The sequence below is a fragment of the Stegostoma tigrinum genome, chromosome 17 (genome assembly GCF_030684315.1).
Source record: "Stegostoma tigrinum isolate sSteTig4 chromosome 17, sSteTig4.hap1, whole genome shotgun sequence".
Lineage (NCBI taxonomy): Eukaryota > Metazoa > Chordata > Chondrichthyes > Orectolobiformes > Stegostomatidae > Stegostoma > Stegostoma tigrinum.
In genome coordinates, this window is record NC_081370.1 from 10,460,200 (window position 1) to 10,482,132 (window position 21,933).

Genomic DNA, 21,933 nt, shown 5'->3' on the forward strand with positions numbered 1-21,933 from the left:
GCGATCAATGCATTCAGTCATTCAGGTCTGTTTCACAACCTTCTGTTTCTGTTACTGAAAAATTTGATGATTTTGACAATGTGATATCAACTGTCTGCATAAATGAGATTTGTTGCAGAAATGATGTCTTCTTTCCCTGTCTGATTTTTAAACATGGGTAAGTTAAACTTTCTTTGTTTATTAATGATTAAAATGTTAAATCTTGATTTCCAGAGAAACCTATCATCCACAATCCACAAGGTAAGAGGCTACTGTTCATCAGTGACTCCCGTTGATCTGCTGATAATGTGATCTGTCTACATTTAAAGTGTCAGCTATGATCCGATCAATTGAAATTTTGTATTTGAACCATGTAAAGATCAAATCACGCTGAGAAGAACCCAAGTGTCAAATTAGTTTTCAAGAAAAACTGTATAGGGCATCAGTATTGACCTTGACAAAGACACATCCCAGCCCCTTTAATTGTGCACAGTTCACGTCACCACCATATGGGAACTTGCAATATGTCAAGAAAATTGTCACACAGACTAGTTGCATTACAAAGTCTCACAGTTACACGCACAGAATCAGACATGTCAACCAACAACCCATACTCCTCCAATGAAGTTCCTAGGTATGCCCTGCTCCACCAGTAGACTGTAAGAGGCAAATTAGAAATTGGCGACCAATTGCAATGCAGAGTGCAGATCACAAAATCCGATGTAAGGCCATTGCCAACCAGGTGAGATCTGCTTTGGGATCAGTGATTCACCCTGACCAAACTTGTGCTATGATAACAAGGTGTAGAGCTGGATGAACACAGCAGGCCAAGCAGCATCAGAGGAGCAGCAAGGCTGATATTTTAGGCCCAGGGTCTAGGCCTGAAACATCAGTCTTCCTGCTCCTCTGATGCTGCTTGGCCTGCTGTGTTCATCCAGCTCTGCACCTTGTTATCTCAGATTCTCCAGCATCTGCAGTTCCTACTATCCCTCAAACTTGTGCTAGATCAGCCAAGAGGATCTCTGAGTGTCTTACACTACTCAGGGATACAATCACTTATGTGCAGGACAGAAGGGTGGACACCTGCCTCATCTGCTGAGACCAGGAGAAGCCCTTTGACTGAATATCCGGCATACATGTACGACGTGCTGCCCAAAATGGGCTACGGGTAGGGAATTCACAACTGGATCCGACAGCTCAACGCAAACATCATTAGGGAGCAGACTCAATTCATGGGTGGGAATCAGAAAACTTCCCGATCAGATCTGGAGTCAGGCAGGACTGCCCACTCTCTCCTACCTTGTTTGTGTGTTATATAGAGTCTTTTGTTGAGTTCATCAGGAAAGGTGTGAGTCTGAGAGGGGTGACTATACCAGACAACAGAGACCTGCAGGTCAAAGTCTCCCTGTACATGGATGACATGCCTTTTTCTGTTCAGGTCTACTATCAGTGCGCAGGTTCATGAGAATCTGAGACCAGTTTGAACTGGCCTTAGGAGCCAAGGTAAATCAAGGCAAGAGCGAGCCCATATTCTTTGGGAATTGAGCCAACTGATCCTTTATGCTGTTCACCAATAGGACTGATTACCTGGAGGTGCAGAGAACATAATTTGGAGGGGCCACAGTGTGTGCAAAAACTTGGAATGAGTGCATCACCAAAATGAGGCTGGAACTGAGTTTTTGGGGGTGTCACTCCCTCTCCACTGGGGGTAAAATCCTGGTCATCAGGTGTGAGGTACTCTTGGTGCAGTTGTATATGGTGCAATTCTGGCCCATTCCCAGAACTTGTGCCACTGCAGTCACCTGAGCCATCATCCATTTCATCTGGACATCTAAGTTGGACCATGTTCACAAGGGCACCACATTCAAAACTCTGAATAAGGGGGGAGGAGAACATCCTCATCCTGATGACCACCTTTATGTGTGGCTTCTTCAAGCTGTGCATAGACCCTCAATATGCAAACACCAAGTGTCACTACATTACTAAGATTCTACCTGTCCCTGGTGTGGCAAAGGATGGGACTGGCCTCGCTGCTGTGGAATGCTTCAAGTAGTTGAACTGTTCGGTATCACTTGTCTTTCATGGAGAAATTTGCAAAGAAAAATACCTTTGACTACAAGACCATCAGGATGTGGTCAGCATGCAGAAAAAGGTGAAGGTAGATCCTATCGCGTCGTTCCCTGAGCAGACTGTTAAAGTCATTTGACAGAATGCCTCATCACCAGATACCAAAAGAACTGCAGATGCTGTGATTCAGAGACAATCAGAGGCTATTTTAGCACCAAGATATCACTTGGCTCGTGATGAGAAGGGTACTACCTGTGAAATCCTTCAATATGCCCAGTCAGTGCACCACCACATGCTGCCCTTGAAGCAGCTACGGGGAGGTTGAGATTGTCACACATTTTCTGCTGGAATGCACCTGGAGAAAGATGCTGTGTTTTTTTGTCGAGTTTCATCCTGAGCAACTCCGTGATGCAGGACTGTATGCTCTGTGGTCTATTCCCTGGGACATACACTGAGACAAACTTGACTGCACCTAGACGATCATCAACTCAGTGAAAGATGCTCTTTGGTTTGGCCGAAGCTTGTCAGTCTTCCATTTCAAGAAGTTGACCTCAAACCGGTGTTGCAGACTGGCACATCCCAGGGCCCAGGACTACGTGCTGAGGGACGCACTAAAACTTGGGCAGCTGCTGTCAAGGCACAGTGGGGAAAGACCATCACCTATGGTCTTTCAGCCAAAGTATAGTCAACGGACCCTGCTGGTGCCTCAAATCTATGCAAATAGTATCTTGCATAAGTATAAGTAAGAAATGCCTTGATTTTGTTTCAACTGTCGGGAAAGTCAAATTCCAATGTTAATTTGTTCTCCATATGCCAAGACTCTACAGAACCAAACCACTTTAGTGATTATATATAGATACAAAGACTTCTTTTATGAATAAAGAATATTTTGAAATATATTTTTTTTAAAAAAGAGGCCGCAACACAGTAATATAAATCTAGGAAAGCATGGCCCTGAATGTCCTGAACAATGACCCTGAAACCATTAAATGGTCACAGTACCAGGTCCAAATGTACAAGGAAAGCATTGAATAATTATTGATATAACAGTCTCAGCTGATGAATCTGATTATCAAGGGGATCGAAGGTTATAGAGGGAAAGCAGGAGAATGGAGTTGAGGAACTTATCAGCCAATGATAAGTGGTGGAGCAGACTCAGTAGGCTGAATGGCCTAATTTCTGCTTCTATGTCTTGTGGTCTCCTTTGGTATTTCACCTTGTTAAACACTGCTTGGAAGACACATAGCTTGTAAAGTGGATGAGGGACTTCAATGTCCATAATCTAGAATGTCTCAGCATAACAGATTGAATGGCCAAATCCCGAACAACAAATCTGCTAGACTGGGCCTGCATGTTGTGGTGAGAAAAAAAAAGCACAACAGTGAAAAGCTACTTAAGCTGTTCCTCAACTGTCCTGCTGTTGCAGATCCCTTGATCTAGGAATGTCAGAAGTGACAAGTGTACAGTCCTTGCCAAGAAATACATCCCTTCTTCACATTGGAGAAAATGCAACATCATGCTGTTTGGCACTTAAACCATGTTGGATTGCAGAGCTTCGGCATAGGTCAGAACAGGTATCATGAATGGCATGTCCTTCTATTTCATTGACACTTTCTTACGTACACTTGGAGAGATGCAGAATACCTGAATATCAAAGGGTCAGGATATATCCAACCCCTGACCCAGTGTGCACTGTCATGTACACAGTGATTGAAATGATCTAACCTCTTGGTAGCACCTAGGTCAGAAAAACAATGTAAATTGACACTGGCATCCTGTGACCCAGCAATACATGGACAATGGATAATCTACAATCCATTGATGCTCAACAGAGAATAAGATTAATTATTTGTCATTATGTTTCCAAATTTCACCGTAAATTTCACTCACAATTGGGTGAGGACCAAATTATACTTCCCTCCATTTCTCACAGTTCTGAAACAAAAATCAGAAATTGCTGGAAAAGCTCAGTGAACAGAGCCACTGGACCTGGAGCGTTAATCCTGCTTTCTTTCCACAGATGCTACCAGACCTGCTGAGTTTTTGCAATGATTTCTGTTTTTGTTTCAGATTTCTAGCACCTGCAGTTCTTTGGGCTTTTCTCAGGGAGTTTTGTTTGTTTGTGCCAAAGCAATGGCAAGTGATCAGCCAAAGTTTACGGTCAATAACATTGACCAATGATCCAGAATTTACGTCTCATGTGGTAATTCAGAAACTCAGTTAATGTTTTGGTAACCCAGATTTGAATCCTGCCATGGCACATAAGGGAATTTGAAGTTAATTTTGAAAAACTTACCTGGAATTAAGAATCGACTAATCACCATGAAATAACTGTCGATCATCTGAAAATCCCATCTGGCTCACTAATGGCCTTCAGGAAAAGAAATTTTCCGTCTTCCTCAGGTCTGGCCTACATGTGACTCCATACCCACAGAAATATGGTTGACTCTTAACTGCCCTCTGAAATGACCTAACAAGCCATTCAATTGTAACAATTCCTACAAAGTCTCAACTAGTAACTGAAACCAGATGGACCATCTGGCACCCATCCAGACATGGAAAAAGGCAATGACAGAAACAGCCCTGTTGACCCAGCAAAGTCCTACTCACTAACATTTTGGTACTCATGCCAAAATTGGGAGAGCCATCTCACAGATTAGCCAAGGAACAGCTTGACATTGTCATACTTACAGAATCATACCTTACAATGTTCTGAACACCACCATCACCATCCCTGGATATGTCCTCTACCAACAGCAGAACAGGCCCAGCAGAGGTAGCAGATAGTGGTGTACAGTTGTGAAGGAGTTGCCCTGGGAGCCCTCCACATTGACTGTGGACCCCATGAAGTGGGCACAGAAACTTCCTGCTGATTACTATGTACCGACCTCCCTCAGCAACACTTGGAAAAAGCACTAATGGTGGCAAGGGCGCAGAATACACTCTGGGTGGGGGATTTCAATGTACAGCACTGAGTGACTTGGCAGCAGTACTCTTGATTGAGTTGATTGGATCCTAAAGACATAATTGCTAGACTGGGTTTGCAGCAGGTGGTGAGGGAACCAACAAGAGGGAAAAAAACATACTTGACCTCATCCTCACCAATCTGCCAGCTGCAGATGTACCTGTCCATGACAGTATCAGTAAGAGTGACCACCGCACAGACCTTGCTGAGACAAATCCCACATTCACATTGAGAATACCCTCCACGTGTTATGTGACATGATCACCATGTGAAAGGAGACAGACTTTGAACAGATCTAGAACTGAGGATAAGTGCCAAACAGCATAAGCAACAAGTAATTATCAGAGGTAAGTGATCCCACAACCAGTGGATCAGATATAAGCTCTACAGTCCTGTCACATTCATGTGAGCTATCAACAGCAGCAAAATTGTACTCCAGCACTAACTACAACCTCATGGCTTGACATATCACCCACTCAACCAGTAACATCAATTCAGGGCTTCAACCATGGTTTAATAGAGAATGCAGGGGGACATGCCAGGAGCATAGGTAGAGTTGATAACCAGACACTATTTCCCAGGGCAGAAAAGGCTAACACGAGGGGTCATAGTTTTAAGCTGGTTGGACGAACGTATAGAGGGGGTGTCAGAGGCAGGTTCTTTACACAGAGAGTTGTGAGAGCATGGAATGCGTTGCCAGCAGCAGTTGTGGAAGCAAGGTCATTGGGGACATTTAAGAGGCTGCTGGACATGCATATGGTCACAGAAATTTGAGGGTGCATACATGAGGATCAATGGTCGGCACAACATCGTGGGCTGAAGGGCCTGTTCTGTGCTGTACTGTTCTATGTTCTATGTTCTATGAGCAGCACTAGGCATGCCTAAAAATGAGCTGTCAACCTGAAGAAGCTACCAAAAAAGACTAATTATGTGCCAAACAGTGTAAACAGCAAGTGATGATCAGAGTTATGCAATCCCACAACAAACAAATCAGATCTAAGCTCTGCAGTCTTGCCACATCCAGTCGTAAATGGTGGTGGAAAACTATACAACTCACTGGAGGAAGAGGCTCCACAAATATCCCATCCTCAATGATGGAGGAGCCCAGCACAATAGTGCAAAAGATAAGGTTGAAACATTCACAGCAATCTTAGCCAGATCTTGGCCTCCTCCAGTGGCCCCCAACATTACAGCTACCAGTGTTCAGCCATTCAAATCTCTCCATGTGATATCTAGAAATGGTTGGAGGCACTGGATAATGCAAAGGCTATGGGGCCTGATAACATTCCAGCAGTAGTACTGATGACTTGTACTCCAGAACTCGCCACTCTCCTAACCAAGCTGTTTCAGAACAGTTACAACACTGGCATCTAACTGACAGTGTGGAAATTGCACAGGTATGTCCTGGGACAAAACGCAAGATAAATCCAACACTACCACCCCAACTTGATCGTCAGTAAAGTGATGGAAGGTGTCATCAACTGTGCTTTCAAGCGGCACCTGGCCAGCAATAATCTGCTCAGTGACGCCCAGTTTGGGTTCCACAAGAGCCACTCAGCTCTGAACCTCATTACAGCCTTGGCTCAAACATGGAAAAAAAAACTGAATTCCAACAGTGAGGTGGAAGTGACAGCCCTTGACAACAAGGCCATATTTGACCGGGTGTGGCATCAAGGGGCCCTCAGCAAAACTGGAATCAGTAGGTATCAGAAAGCAAACTGTCCGCTGGTTGGAGTCATAGCTGACACATAAGGAGATGATCGTGGTTGTTGGAGATCAGTCAACTTACTCCAGGACATCTCCACAGGAGTTCCTCAGGGTAGTGTCCTAGGCCCAATCATTTTCAACTGCTTCTTCAGTGACCTTCCCTCTATCATAAGATCAGAAGTGGGGATGTTCACCGATGATTGCACAATGTTCAGCACCAATGTAACTCTTACAATAGCAGAGCAGCCCGTGTTCAAATGCAACAAGATCTGGACAATACCCAGCCTTGGGCTGATAAGTACCAAGTAACAATTGTGCTACACAAATATGAGGCAATTAGCATCTTCATTTAGACTCAATCTAACCATCACCCTTGACATTCAATTGTGTCACCATCTCTGAATCCCACACAGCCAACATCCTGGGTTTACCATTTGCCAGAAACTTAACTCATCTTGCCATCTAAATACGGTGCCTACAAGAACAGATCAGAAGCTAGGAATACTGTGGAAAGTAACTAACCACCTAGTTCGCCACATACGTCGATGGGCGCAACACCGATAACACTCAAGGAACTTGACACCATCAAAGACAAAGCAGCCCGCTTGATTTGCACCACATCAACAAACATTCACTCCATTCACTTCCAATGCTCAGTAGCAGCAGTATGTATTATCTACAAGATACACTTCAGAAATTCATCAAAAATCCTTAGATAGTACCTTCCAAATCCATGACCACTTCCACCAAGAAGGACAAGGGCAGCAGATACATGGGAACACTAGCACATGTAAGTTCACCCCCAAAACCACTCGCTATCCTAACTTTGAAATATTTTGCAGTTACTTCTCTGTCACTCAGTGAAAATCCTGGAATTCTCACCCTAAAGACATTGTGGATCCACCTACAGTACTGGGATTGCAGCGGTTCAAGAAGGCAATTCACCACCACCTCTCACAGTGGCTCAATGATTAACCTCCTGCCTCACAGAACCAGAGTCCTGGGTTTGATTCCAGCCTTGGGTGACTGTCTGTGAGGAGTGTGCGTGTTCCCCCCATTTCTGTGTGGTTTTCTGCCAGGTGCTCTGGTTTCCTTCCACTGTCAAAAGATGTGCAGGTTCATTGGATTGGCCATGCTAAATAGTCCTTAGTGTCCAGGAATGTGTTGGCTAGGTAGATTAGTCACGGGAAACACGGGGCTACAGGAATAGGGTGGGTGTGGTGGGATACTCTTAAGGGTTGGTGCAAACTCATTGGACCAAATGGGCTCTTTCTGCAGTGTAGGGTTTCTATGTTTCTCAAGGAAAACAAGAGATGGGCAATAAATGCTGGCCAGCCAGCCATGTCTCATGTCCCACAAGTGAATAAAAAAGACATGGTATCTTTTAAGCACATGAACAACTGCTGAATCCCCAACTATCAAAAGGATTGTGATACTTCCAGTACCTGATGCAGTGTGCAAAGGCATGTACATAAATTATTCAAATGAGCTAACATTCTAATGACTCAAAACTCACCTGAACTGTGTAAATGTTTTGGTAATATACTGATGCTATCCATTGACCCTTGAGAGAGAATTAATTACATTATTTGTCATGCTTTCCCACAACTTCGCAATTGAGTCAAGACATGTTGTTTCACGCTAGATAACAAAGTGTGGAGCTGGATGAACACAGCAGGCCAGGCAGCATCTTAGGAGCACAAAAGCTGACATTTCGGGCCTAGACTGTTTGTTTGGGAGTGCTGCTGGATTGGGCCAAAATTACTGTCAGGACTCAGTGTTGGCACAATGTAAATATCCATGTGACCATGCCACAGAACTGAAATGGTGACAGATTCTCATAAAATGTGTGAGGGTTATTTTGATTTATTTGTGAGACGGACAGGATTAGGATCGGATTGGCACACAGTTAGCTTCAGTAATGCAACCAGTGTGTTTCCCAGTCAGAGATAATGGGAACTGCAGATGCTGGAGAATTCCAAGATAATAAAATGTGAGGCTGGATGAACACAGCAGGCCAAGCAGCATCTCAGGAGCACAAAAGCTGACGTTTCGGGCCTAGACCCTTCATCAGAGAGCCTGATGAAGGGTCTAGGCCCAAAATGTCAGCTTTTGTGCTCCCGAGATGCTGCTTGGCCTGCTGTTTCCCAGTCACTTCTGTTTTATAACCTTCAGAATCTGTTTTAGGGATGTGCATCCTTGCTGACAAGTGGGCAGCAACTGTTTCTATACATGAGTTTTGTGAGATTCCTTTGTATTTTTCCTTAATGTTTTTGAGAAAAGGGTATGTCAAACAATTATCATTCTGCCGTTGATTCAAAATTTAATTTTCTCTTCCAGAAAAACCTACCAATTATTATCTACCAGGTAAAAAAAGGACATACTCATCATTGAATACTATTACTCTCCTAATGATGACTTCTGCCTAGGATTATAACATGTTCAAGTTTTAAAGTGTGAGCAGTGGCCTAATTGGCAGAAATTTTGTGTCTGAGGCACAGTAAACTCAAATCGCACTTCAGGCCAAGCAAGTTTCAAATATGCAAAAAAAAGTAAACAAACAGGTTGTCTGGCATTGATCTCGGCAAAGTCACTCAAAGCCCAGTCGACACTGCAAAGTTGAATTCACCAGTACCCACTAACTTGTGACATGTTGAGAGAGCTATCCCACAGAATCATTGTATGACAGGCTTACACAGTCACCCTCATTCAGTCATACATTTCAGGCAACATCCCAGACTCCCCCAACAATGTTCTTAAATATGTCCTGTCCCACTAGGAAGGATATTCACAAAAGGTAGCAGCACAATAGTAGAAAGCTAGGAATGCATGGCCCTTGTCGTTCACAATAATGGATCTGGACACCATGAAAGTTCATGTATTTGGGCCAAATTGTGCAAGGATTGTACAAACTGTACAAAGATTTGTCAAATTGTACAAAATTGTACCTGCCAGCTGCCAGATGCTACAATCTCTCAGCTGATTAAGTACTGTTTGGAAAAAGCAAAGAATGCAGACCAGATGTCGGACTCCAATATGCTTCACCAAGAATAACTTGATACAGCAGAACTACTGACTCATTGCTGAAGGGAAAATCAGCCAGACTGATTGCTATCCTGTGTCAAGAGATTGAGCTTGAGGGATAAAGGCTACCTGAGCTGTTCCTAGTTATCTGGTTTTTGCAGATATCTCTACATATGACAGTAATGTTCAGGATGACATGGACAATCCTTATATAGAAACATTACTATCCTAACACTGAGGACCTTCTGCATCATATTGTTTGTAATTTCCACCATTCTAAATTCCATAAATTCATAAATGTGACAACCGCCATACACTGTACACATTAGGAGAATGAGCAGAATTGTATTAAGTTAGAGTCTTTCACCTCATAGACCCAAGTAGTATACCTCGTCTGTTTCCCAGTGAAGCAAAGGATTCACACTGAGTGGAATATTCAGCCCCTGAAACCTTCCCAGACCCTACAATTGTGCAGTTGTATACTCAAGCCTTTCACAGTACTGATCAGTAGTTTTTACCATGTACTATTGCACAATTTTTCAGTAAGAAATTATTTATCCTTTTCAGCTATTCTTTCAACATGCATATGTCTAAGATTTACCATCTTGTTTAAAATTGATTTGTGTTTGAATTCACATTTTTCCTGAAAAACCTACCCTATACTATCCACCAGGTAAAAATAAACAGGCTTATCAATGTTTAAGCAGCACATTCAAGTTCCATGTGTATGTCCATTGATGCTGTTTTGACAAATGAGCAACAGCTGTTTGTATTATGCCACTTTATCTAAAAAAATTTTCTCTTGTTTTTCCTTACTTAAAACATGTATCCATGTTTCAAACAAATCCCCATTCTTTTTCTATTGATGTTTGCTTCCCTTCCAGAGAAATATTCACCTTTCACCAGGTGGCAAATTACATGTTGGTGAATGAATATCTTTGATCCCTTTTCATCTTGACCAAGCTTCTAATTTACAACCATTAGCAGGATCTTAGTTGGGCATAGTTCATCATTTTAAATTTCATGCCAGGACTGGACTGTAGCATTCGGTAACGCTGTGGTGCACTAGTGAGGGTGCATCATTTTCAGATGTGCTGTTTTTTGCAAGAAACCTTAAGGCACCATCCCCTCTCAGGTCACTGTATCAGTTCCTTGAAGTTATTTCCAAACAAAACAGATGAGTCATTTGTCAAGACATGGTTATTATTTGCCCCTGAATAAACTTCAGAATATACTGATCACATTTAATACATGTGATTTTAGAGTGCACAAAATAACTTATTACATTACTAGAAATGGCTACACTTTAATTTACTTAATTACCATAAATGTGCTGTGCAATATTGGATAGGATTGGTTTATCTAGTGACACCGACAACATTGGTTCAATTCCTGCATCAGCTGAGGCTAGTATGAAGGACTTTCCTTCGCAACTTTGCCATTTTCCTGAGATGTGGCCTTCCTTAGGTTAAACCAGACCAGTTAATGAGAGAACAAGCCCTATGGTCTGGTAAAACTATGACAACTTAGTCATGCAAGGACTTATTAGATACATGTTCATCTTCTTAAAGTGATAATATCTTTAGAGAGTTTGAGGAGCCAAAAAATCCCCAGATCTCAAGTGATTGTGATGCTTCATATGCCTGGCCCTGTGTGCACAGGCATTATTATTCAAATTATTCAAAGTCAAATTAAAATTATTCAAATAGACTGCACTCCTGGCGGCACAGTGCTAACTAGGACTGTGTAAATGGACCCTATTTTGCCTTAAATTTTCAAGCCAGTCAAAAACAACCACCTAACTGTTCTTATGCCATTTTCCAGCACCTGAGTTTGAGTTTGATTGAGTTTGATTTATTGTTGTCACATGTATCAATGTAGAGTGGAAGGCATTGTTTTATGTGCTATATGGGCAGATCATTCCATACAAAGTGCATCCAGGTAGCAGAACAGATTGCAGAATGTAGCGTTAAAGCCACAGAGAAAGTGCAGAGAGATTAACATTAACATTCGAGAAGTCTGTTCAAAAGTCTAACAACAGAGGGGAAAATATTGTTCTTGAATCTATCCATGCATATATTCAAACTTTATATCTTCTGCCTGAAGGAAGAGGGTGGAACAGTGTATAACTGGGATGGGAGGAATCTTTGATTATGCTGGATGCTTTCCCAAGGCAGCAGAAAGTATAGATAGAGTCAGTGGATGGAAGGCTGGTTTACATAATGGACTGGGCTATGATCATGACTCTCTGTAATTTCTTGCAGTGTTGCGAAGCATAGTTGCCATACCACACGGTGATGTATCCAGATAGGATGTTTTGTATGGTGCATCTATTCAAATTTGTAAGAGTTCTTATGGACTTTCCAAATTTCCTTAACCTCCTGAGAAAGTGGAGACATTGTTATGCTTTCTTGACCATCACATCAACATTGGTAGACCAGCCCGTATTGTTGGTGATCATCACTCCCAGGAACTTGACGTTCTCAACCATTTGCACCTCAACACCACTGGTACAGACAGGGGCACGCCCTCCACTCCACTTCCTGAAGTCAATGACGAGCTCCTTCATTTTGCTGTCTTTGATGGAGAAATTGTTGTCTTTACACCATGCCGCTAAACACTCAATCTCTTTCCTCTATTCTACCTCATAGTTGTTTACGATTCGAACTACAGTGGTGATGTCTTCAGCAAACTTTAAATGGAATTGAGGCATCATTTGGCCACATCATCGTGAGTGGATAAGGAATACAGTAGGGGGCTGAGTAAATGGCCTTGTGGGGCTCAGGTGTTGAGGATTATGGTGGAGAAGGTGTTGTGACCAGTTCTCACTGCTTATGGTCAATGGGCCAGGAAGTTGAAAATCCAGTTACGGGGAGGGGGAGCCAAGACCTAAATCTCAGCGTTTAGAGATGACTTGTTTGGAATTATGGTGTTTAAGGCAGAGCTGTAGGCAATAAGTAGGAGCCTGACGGAGATAACAAAGTGTGGAGCTGGATGAACACAGCAGGCCAAGCAGCATCTTAGGAGCACAAAAGCTGACATTTCGGGCCTAGACCCTTCATTCTGATGCAAGTGAATTGCAAAGGGTCAAGGCAATTTATCAGGCTGGAATTGATGTGATCCCTGACTAATCTCTCAAAGCACTTTATAATTATGGAGGTTACAGCCACTGGATGGTAGTCATTGCGACATGTTGCATGATTTTCCTTTGGATCAGGATGATGGTAGTTACTTGGTCTTTTATGCCTTTGCATTGCAAGTGCGCATCCCAAGACAGTACTTCTGAAATATTAGGATGGGTCTGCATTACTGCCCTTAGATGTCAATGAATTCCAGATTCCCACCATCTCTAAATAAAAAAAAAAGTTTTCTTTATATCTCCTCTAAACTTTCTGACCCTTACCTTAAATCTGTGCTCTCTGGTCTATTGATCCTGCCATCAAGAGGAAATGTTTCTTCCTGTCTTCACTATCTATGTCCCTGGTAATTTTATATATCTTAAACAGTTTCCTCTGCTTGAAGGAAAACAACCTCAGTCTGTCCAATCTCTCTTCATAACTAAAACTCTCCAGCCAAGACGATATCCTGGTAAATCTTCTCTGCACTCTTTCCTGTGCTAGAACATCATCCTATGATATGCATTCCAGAACTAATAATCTAGCTGTGGCTGAACTACTGTTTTCTGCTGTTCCAACATCACCTCCCTGCTCTTAAACTCTATGCCTCAGCTAATAAAGACAAATATCCCAAATGCCTTCTTAACAAATTTATCCACCTATCTTGGTAGCTTAAGGAACCAGTGTACATGCACACCAATGTCCCTCTGATCCTTGGTGTTCCCGGGTTTTACTGTTCAAAGTGTATTCCAATGCCTTGTTTGTCCTGCTCAAGTTCATCACCTCACATTTATCTGGATTGAATTCCATTCATCGCTGATCAGCCCATCTGAACAGTTCATCCAAATCCTCCTGCAATCCAAGGCAATCCTCTTCACAGTTTACCACAACACTGATTAGTCAAACAAATGTATTCCAGAAAACTGGGCCATAGCAGGTGTCTTGTTAAGCAATCTCTATCACTACTGATTCATTTTATTTCTTCTTTTTCAGAAAGGCCTATAATCTACTATCCACCAGGTAAAGTACACATGCTCAGTGACTATCATGGATCTTCTAAGGATTTGACTGATGCACATGGTTGCAATATTTCCAAAAAGTAAGACACCTGCTATGGCCCAGTTTTCTGGAATACATTTGTTTGACTATGAATTAGTTTTGTCATGTTTTTGGAGGACTTTTCACTATGCAACCCAGTGAGATCTCTCGTTCTACCTTATTACTTTACCTCCCTTACCTTCCCTATGGCACCCCTCTGCTAAATCTTAACTCTGTAACTTCAAACGTCCTCACATGTCACTGGAAATCCACTAAAGCACAATATTTAGTAGGCTGTAGTGCACATTGTGTTCTGAAGCTGCACCGTACAGCGACAGACATTCATGCAGGAGGCACTGGCAAAAGGTAAATGGCGCCACAATTCCCCGACAGGTGAACAGCTCCTGATGGACTTTGTGGTGCAGAGAAAGGGCGTTTTCTCCCTCAAGGGTAGAGGATTTGCACGCCACCAGTCCCTGCCAGACTGGTCTGAGGTTGCCACCTAAGTCATCTCCATGGTCTAGAGGAGAGGACAGTAGTTTAATTGTCCAGCCATTCTGATAGTCAGGCATCAGCTGTTTGCATAATAGTTTTATCTAAAAATATTACTTCATAATTTTTGTATTTGCTTTTAAGCATGAGTGTACATCAAACCATTTCTGTTCTGTTTAATATTGGTTAAAGTTTAATTCTTCTTTTCCAGAAAAACTTACTGTGTACTATCCACCAGGTGACAAAATCCATGTGATTGTGTGAATATGTTTAAACCCTTCCTTTTTGACTCAGGCCCTACTTTCTAAAATGTCCAAATTTGATGTCAGCAAATGGCTTAGTTGGGAGAAATCTTTCTGCTGGTGCAAAGTTTATCATTTTAAATTTCACTCCAAGACAGGACCATTGCAATGTAGATGGCACAGCATTGGTGATCCTTTACAAACAAGGATGACTCTCTTCCACTGTCAGGGCAAGTCTGCAGGTGGCTGTACAGACCAATGTGGCTACTGAAGGCTCTGTTACACTTTGGGCAGAAAATACTCGTGGGAAGGGGTGGGTGGAGCATTGATGTAGTGGCGCACTCCTTCCACCTGGCTTCCACTTTATCCCCACGGCAAGTCTCGAGGAGCTCGATACCTTTCTGGATCCTCCTCCTCCACCTTGGCAGTCTTGGGCCAATGATTCCCAGGTGTCTGTGGGAATGCCAGTGGCTATCACTGAAGCACTTCCCCTGTCCAACTGGGCTTGCCTGTCATTTCGAAGCTGGGAGTAAAACGCCTGCTTGGGGAAGTCTTGTGTCAATAATGTGGATGACTTGCCCAGCCCATCATAGCCAATCAAGGATGGTCAGGTCCTCCATGCTGAGGCTGTTGGCCTGGTCAAAGACGCTGGTGTTGGTACATCTTTCTTTCCAGCAGATTCGCAGGATCTTGCACAGGCAGCTGTGCTCCTCCCTGCTCTGCACAGTTGTGCCTAACCTGATGGCCCTAGACCTGCCATAGGCCAGACTCCCATTTTATGGTCACATAAAACATGTAATGAGCCACATAACCTGGTCAACTACCTGAGCACACAACTGCCTGCCTGCCATCTCTCCGTTACCTTGCCTTACCACCTCATACTTCACTCAACTTCTCCTTTTCACACAGCTCCGGGGACTAAGGCCCGAGCACTGCTCCTTCTGTCTTCTGACTGTCCCCAAACTGGGTCTTCTGGTGCTCAGAAAGGGGCCTAGTAGTGGCTGCACAGCTTACAAACCACCTGGCTGCCAGATGGATCTCCTCTTGCTGCTGATTTTCTTAACACTACCCTAACCCCCAGCCCTCTGCTTACATAACCCCCAATAATTTTATAACACCTCCCAGCCCAGTAATTTTTATAACTTTCCCCAGCCCAGTGCTTATATAACCCCTGCTAATTTTATAACACTCCCCCCAGTTCAGTGCTTCTATTCTCCAACAGAATGTAGTATTGTTGTCCTTTGCATAAAAATTTAAAATGCATATCGCACCCCTGCCTCATTGGAATTGGCAGTGCACAAACTGGCTGTTGCATTTTCTACATTCCTAAAGACAATAGATTTCAAAATACTTCATTTGAATTTATTAGTTTTAAAGCATTGTGAGACACTGGGTGGTTCTGAAAGATACTATACAGATACATGTCATTCTTTTTAATGTGACAGTATCTTTTAAGCACTTGGAATGCAGCTGAATCCATGTTTATCAAATGCTGTGATACTTTCTTCACCTGGCCTAATGTGTACAGACAGGGTTATTTATTTGCAAGTATGCTTCTTTATAGCACTGTTGAAGATTCTTTCCATCATTTTGCTGATGACGGAGAGTAAAATGAGACCATGGGAATTGGTTAGGTTGGAATTGTCTCACTTTCAGTACACAGGACATACCTGGACTGGAACAGCTTGGCCAGATTAGGGATATTTGTGGGATCTCCACCTCCTGTTGGTTGTTGAATTGTCCACACTATTCATGGCTGCATATGGCAGGACTGCAGAGTCATAAAGTCATACAGCAGAGAAACAGACACTTCAATCGAACTTATCCATACTGACTAGGTTTCCCAAAGCTAAACTAGTCCCATTTGCCTGCATTTGGCCCATATCCCTCTAAACCAGTGGACTTCACCAGTTTCAAAATCTCCCCTTCCCCTACTGCATCCCTAAACCAGCCCAGTTCGTCCCCTCCCCCCACTGCACCACACAACCAGCCCAGTTCGTCCCCCCCCACCCACTGCATCCCAAAACCAGTCCAACCTGTCTCTGCCTCCCTAACCGGTTCTTCCTCTCACCCATCCCTTCCTCCCACCCCAAGCCGCACCCCCAACTACCTACTAACCTCATCCCACCTCCTTGACCTGTCCGTCTTCCCTGGACTGACCTATCCCCTCCCTACCTCCCCACCTATACTCTCTCCACCTATCTTCTTTACTCTCCATCTTCGTTCCGCCTCCCCCTCTCTCCCTATTTATTCCAGTTCGCTGTCCCCATCCCCCTCTCTGATGAAGGGTCTAGGCCCGAAACGTCAGCTTTTGTGCTCCTGAGATGCTGCTTGGCCTGCTGTGTTCATCCAGCCTCACATTTTATTATCCCTCTAAACCTTTTCTATTCCTGTCCCTGTCCAGATGTCTTTAAAAGATTCTAACTGGTGCTTTATTCTACCTATGAACCACCCTCTGCATCCCTTAGGTCCATTTTAAATCTTTCTCGTCTCACCTTAAAATTGTGCCTGTTGTTTTGAATACCCCCACCTTACAGAAAAAAACCTCTGCACTTCACATTCTCTATGCCCTTCATGATTTTATAAACCTCTATAAGGTCACCCCTCAAACTCCTACACTCCAGGGAAGACAGTCCCAGCCTATCCAGCCTCTCCTTATAACACAAACCCTCCAGTCCTGGTAACATCTTTGTAAATCTTTTCTGCACCCTCTCGAATTTAATAACTTCCTTCCTTCTAAAGCAGGGTAACCTGAACTGTCCGCAGTACTCTAAAAGTGGCCTCGCCAACATCGTATACAACCACAATATGACATCCCAACTCTGATACTCAACAATCTGAGCAATGAAAGCAAGCGTGCCAAATGCTTTGTTCACCACCTTGTCGACCTGTGACACAACTTTCAAGGAACTGTGTACCTGAAACCTGAAGTGTCTCTATTCAGCAACACTCCCCCTCCATAACTCCTACCCACGTTCATTTTACCAAAATGCAACACTTCACATTTATCTAAATTAAACTCCATCTGACATCCTCAGCCCATTGGCCCTGGTGATCAAGTGGTATTCTTAGATAACCAAGATAAGATATAGAATAGAGATGTTCAAAATCATGAGGGATTTAGGCAGAGTAAATCGAGAGAGACCTGTTCGCTTTCAAAAGGACTTACCCTGAGAGGAAGTGATAATGGGAACTGCAGATGCTGGAGAATCCAAGATAACAAAGTGTGGAGCTGGATGAACACAGCAGGCCAAGCAGCATCTCAGGAGCACAAAAGCTGATGTTTCGGGCCTAGACCCTTCATCAGAGAGGAAATACGGGTGCTGGGTCATGGGCTTAGATTTAATCTACTGGCCATGTGATCACTTGACCTTGTGTATCCCATGCTGCCTCCACTGTTTGACACTCAACTGGTTTAAATAAGGAATCATGTTTAATTACACATTCAAATTTAGGGCAGCCTTCAAAGAAACCTAGACCTGAGACAAGCTTAGTTATCATTCAGGAATGCTGCTTTCTGCTGTTGGTATTGTGGCTGGACAGCTCAGTTGGCTGGACACAGTAATAACAGCTGCTGTATGTTCACTACCCACACCGGCTGAGGTCCTGTCTTCTTGACCATGCCCTCACCTGAGGAATGGTGAGCTGTCAGGTTAATCTCACCACCAGTGCCCACCCCCCCACACCTCTCTATCTCTGTCTGTCTCTGTCTGTCTCTGTCTCTCTCTGTCTCTCTCTGTCTCTCTGTCTCTCTCTGTGTAATGAGACAGAAGTCCTTGGGTCTCCTGCAACTTTATTGTAGACAGGCTGTGTGTCAAATGTAGACTGGGACAGAAAGTTGAAATTGTACAGTTAAATCTTTTCACAGATCAAAGTTTTTCTGTTCATGTAACTATCCAATAAGAAGTCAATTCCAACTTAACAATTAGTTTCATCTCCTCTGGTGAATGATTCATTGTCCGCCTCAGGAGATAAATGGGGGATATTCGTATTTTCACTGAGGTACAATGACTCTCCGTTTCTCACAGGTTCCTTCTGATGTACCTTTGTGTTTGTTGACTGCAATGTCCACATAAGGAAGGTGTGAGATTCCAAAAGGATGGTGTCCAAGCTCTGCCCTTGTAATTACTGTTGGAACTTGCTAGAATTGTAATTAACTTGCATCATGTGATTGGTAGTGGCCATGTTTTATGGAATTAAAGTTCATTTTTAAATGGATAAGACAGTTAACTTTGACATAAACAGTTTTTTTTATCTCATTGAAGTCTTATTTTCATGACAATCCAGTTATTGGTTTAAGTTTTAATTCTTTTTTTCCAGTAAAACCTGCTGATTACTATCCACCAGGTAAAATCCTATATGCTTATCAGTGATAACCTTTGATGTCCTGATGCTTTGTTTTGATCCCTGCATATAAGATGCATAAAATTATAGTTGGCTGTTCTATCCCAGTCACATAGAAATTTTATGTCTGGCAAAATAATTCTAGAGCGCTCTCCAGGAGAATTATGCTTCAAATTAGAGAAAAAAATAAACTGACAAATCGTTTGGCATTGACCTCAGCAAGGAACACAGAAAAGGTTACCCAGCCCAGTCAACTCTGCATCGTTCACTTTACTAGCGTCTGTAAAGTTGTGACAAAACTGAAAAAAACTGTCCCACAGATTAGTCACGTAACAGGCTGACATAGTCACACTCACAGATTCATACCATACAGCCAACATCTCAGACTCCTGTAAAAACTTCCCTCGGTAAATTTTCTCCCACAGGAAGGAAGACCTACCATTAGTGCCAACACAGTGATGTGAAGTCAGGTCAGCATGACTCCGGCAGTCATCAACAATGACACTGGACACCTTGAAGTCTCATGACATTAGGTCAAACTTGTACAAGCAAATTACTCTTGTATTATCAGCTACAGCGATCCTTCAGCTGATGAATCAGTGTTCCTCCTTGTTAAACACCATTTGGAAGAAACAAAGAAGGTAGACAGGTTGAGGACGCCATGATTTCTTGTACCAAGATAAATCATTTGCAACACTGCTAGTGTATTTTTTTTAATTCATTCATGGGATGAGGGCATCACTGGCTAGGCCAGTGTTTATTACCTATCTCTAACTGCCCCAGAGGGCAGTTAAGATTCAACCACATTGCCTCACCAGAGGCCCACAGACAATGTTACCTAGCAGGGTGACAAAACATCTGCAATCAAACACACCAGCTTGGTGAGCAAGTCCTCAACCTCACATTACTTTAGGCCTGGAGTCACACAAATCAAAGACATAGTGAACCAGAGATAATGGGAACTGCGAATGCTGGAGAATCCGAGATAACAAAGGGTGGAGCTGGATGAACACAGCAGGCCAAGCAGCATTTTAGGAGCACAAAAACTGACGTTTCGCGCCTAGGCCCTTCATCAGAAAAGAGGATGGGGAGGGGGTTCTGAAATAAATAGGGAGAGAGGGGGAGGTGGATCAAAGATGGATGGAGGAGAAGATAGGTGGATAGGAGACAGACAAGTTAAAGAGGCGGAGATGGAGCCTGTAAAGGTGAGTATAGGTGGGGAGGTAGGGAGGGGATAGGTCAGTCCGAGGAGGACGGACAGATCAAGGGGGCGGGATGAGGTTAGTAGGTAGGAAATGAGGTGCGGCTTGAGGTGGGAAGAGGGGATAGGTGAGAGGAAGAACAGGTTAAGGAGGCAGGGGCCTCCTGCAATGCTACAACAATTTCACCCGAAGGTTGCAGGAACAGCAACTCATATTCCGCTTGGGAACCCTGCAGTCCAATGGTATCAATGTGGATTTCACAAGCTTCAAAATCTCCCCTTCCCCCACTGCATCCCGAAACAAGCCCAGCGTGTCCCCGCCTCCTTAACCTGTTCTTCCGCTCATCTATCACCTCCTCCCATCTCAAATCGCACCGCCATTTTCTACCTACTAAACTCATCCCGTCCCCTTGACCTGTCTGTCCTCCCCAGATTGACCTATCCCCTCCCTACCTCCCCACCTACACTGACCTCTACAGGCTCCATCCCTGCCCCTTTAACTTGTCTGTCTCGTCTCCACCTATCTTCTCCTCTATCCAACTTTGATTCGCCTCCCCCCTCTCCCTATTTATTTCAGAACCCTCTCCCCATCCCCCTTTTCTGATGAGGTGTCTAGGCCCGAAACGTCAGCTTTTGTGCTCCTAAGATGCTGCTTGGCCTACTGTGTTCATCCAGCTCCACACTTAGTTATGTAACATAGTGAACCAGATTTTTTTTTTCCTGACAATTGATAATGGATTCCTGGTCATCATTACATTCTTAATTCCAGATTGTTTCAATTATTAAATTAAAATTTCAACATCTGCTGTGGCAGAATTCAAACTCAGGCTCTTGGAACATTACCTTGGTCCCTGGATTAACAGTCCAGTGATAATACCACTAGGCCATTGCTTCCTTCAGCTTCAAATGTTACTGATCAATGGTTTTTAACTCTTTCTATTGTATATCTTTTGTGTCAGAAACAATGTCGTTTTTCCCAGCTATTTTTCAAACATGCGTCCAAAAATCTTCATCCTCCATAATTAAAGTTGTAATTATTGTCTTCCAGAAGAACATACTCAGTATTATACATCAGGTAAAAACAAATAAGTTGGTGAGGACTTAAATATATATTTTCTCCAAATGTTTAGACTGCTCTCACTGCTTCCAATGAGTTCAAATTTTAGTGCGTCACCAGGGGCTCAGTTTGTAGAAATCTTACCTCTGAGACAAAGTTTGGCATTTCAAATTCCTCTCAGCATATGAGTAAAACCATCAGGCTGATGCTTCAGTGCAATAGTGAGAGAGTGCTGTGCTGTCATTGGTGCTATATTTTCCCACGAGATATTAAAGCCTGACTGCCCATATGGATGAGGAAAATTGATCTCATGGTAATATTTCAGAAAGCAGAGATTTTTTTCTCATGGTGTTTTGGTTAATGTTTTTCCCTCAATTGCCATAACAAAAACAGACTATCTTTTTTTGACATAATAAAATGTGAGGCTGGATGAACACAGCAGGCCAAGCAGCATCTCAGGAGCACAAAAGCTGACGTTTCGGGCCTAGACCCTTCATCAGAGAGGTCTCTCGGGGTCTAGGCCCGAAACGTCAGCTTTTGTGCTCCTGAGATGCTGCTTGGCCTGCTGTGTTCATCCAGCCTCACATTTTATTATCTTGGAATTCTCCAGCATCTGCAGTTCCCATTATCTCTGATATCTTTTTTTGGCAATTTACTGTACACACATCATGTGTTGTTTTCTTCAGAAGCAGAAATCCCTA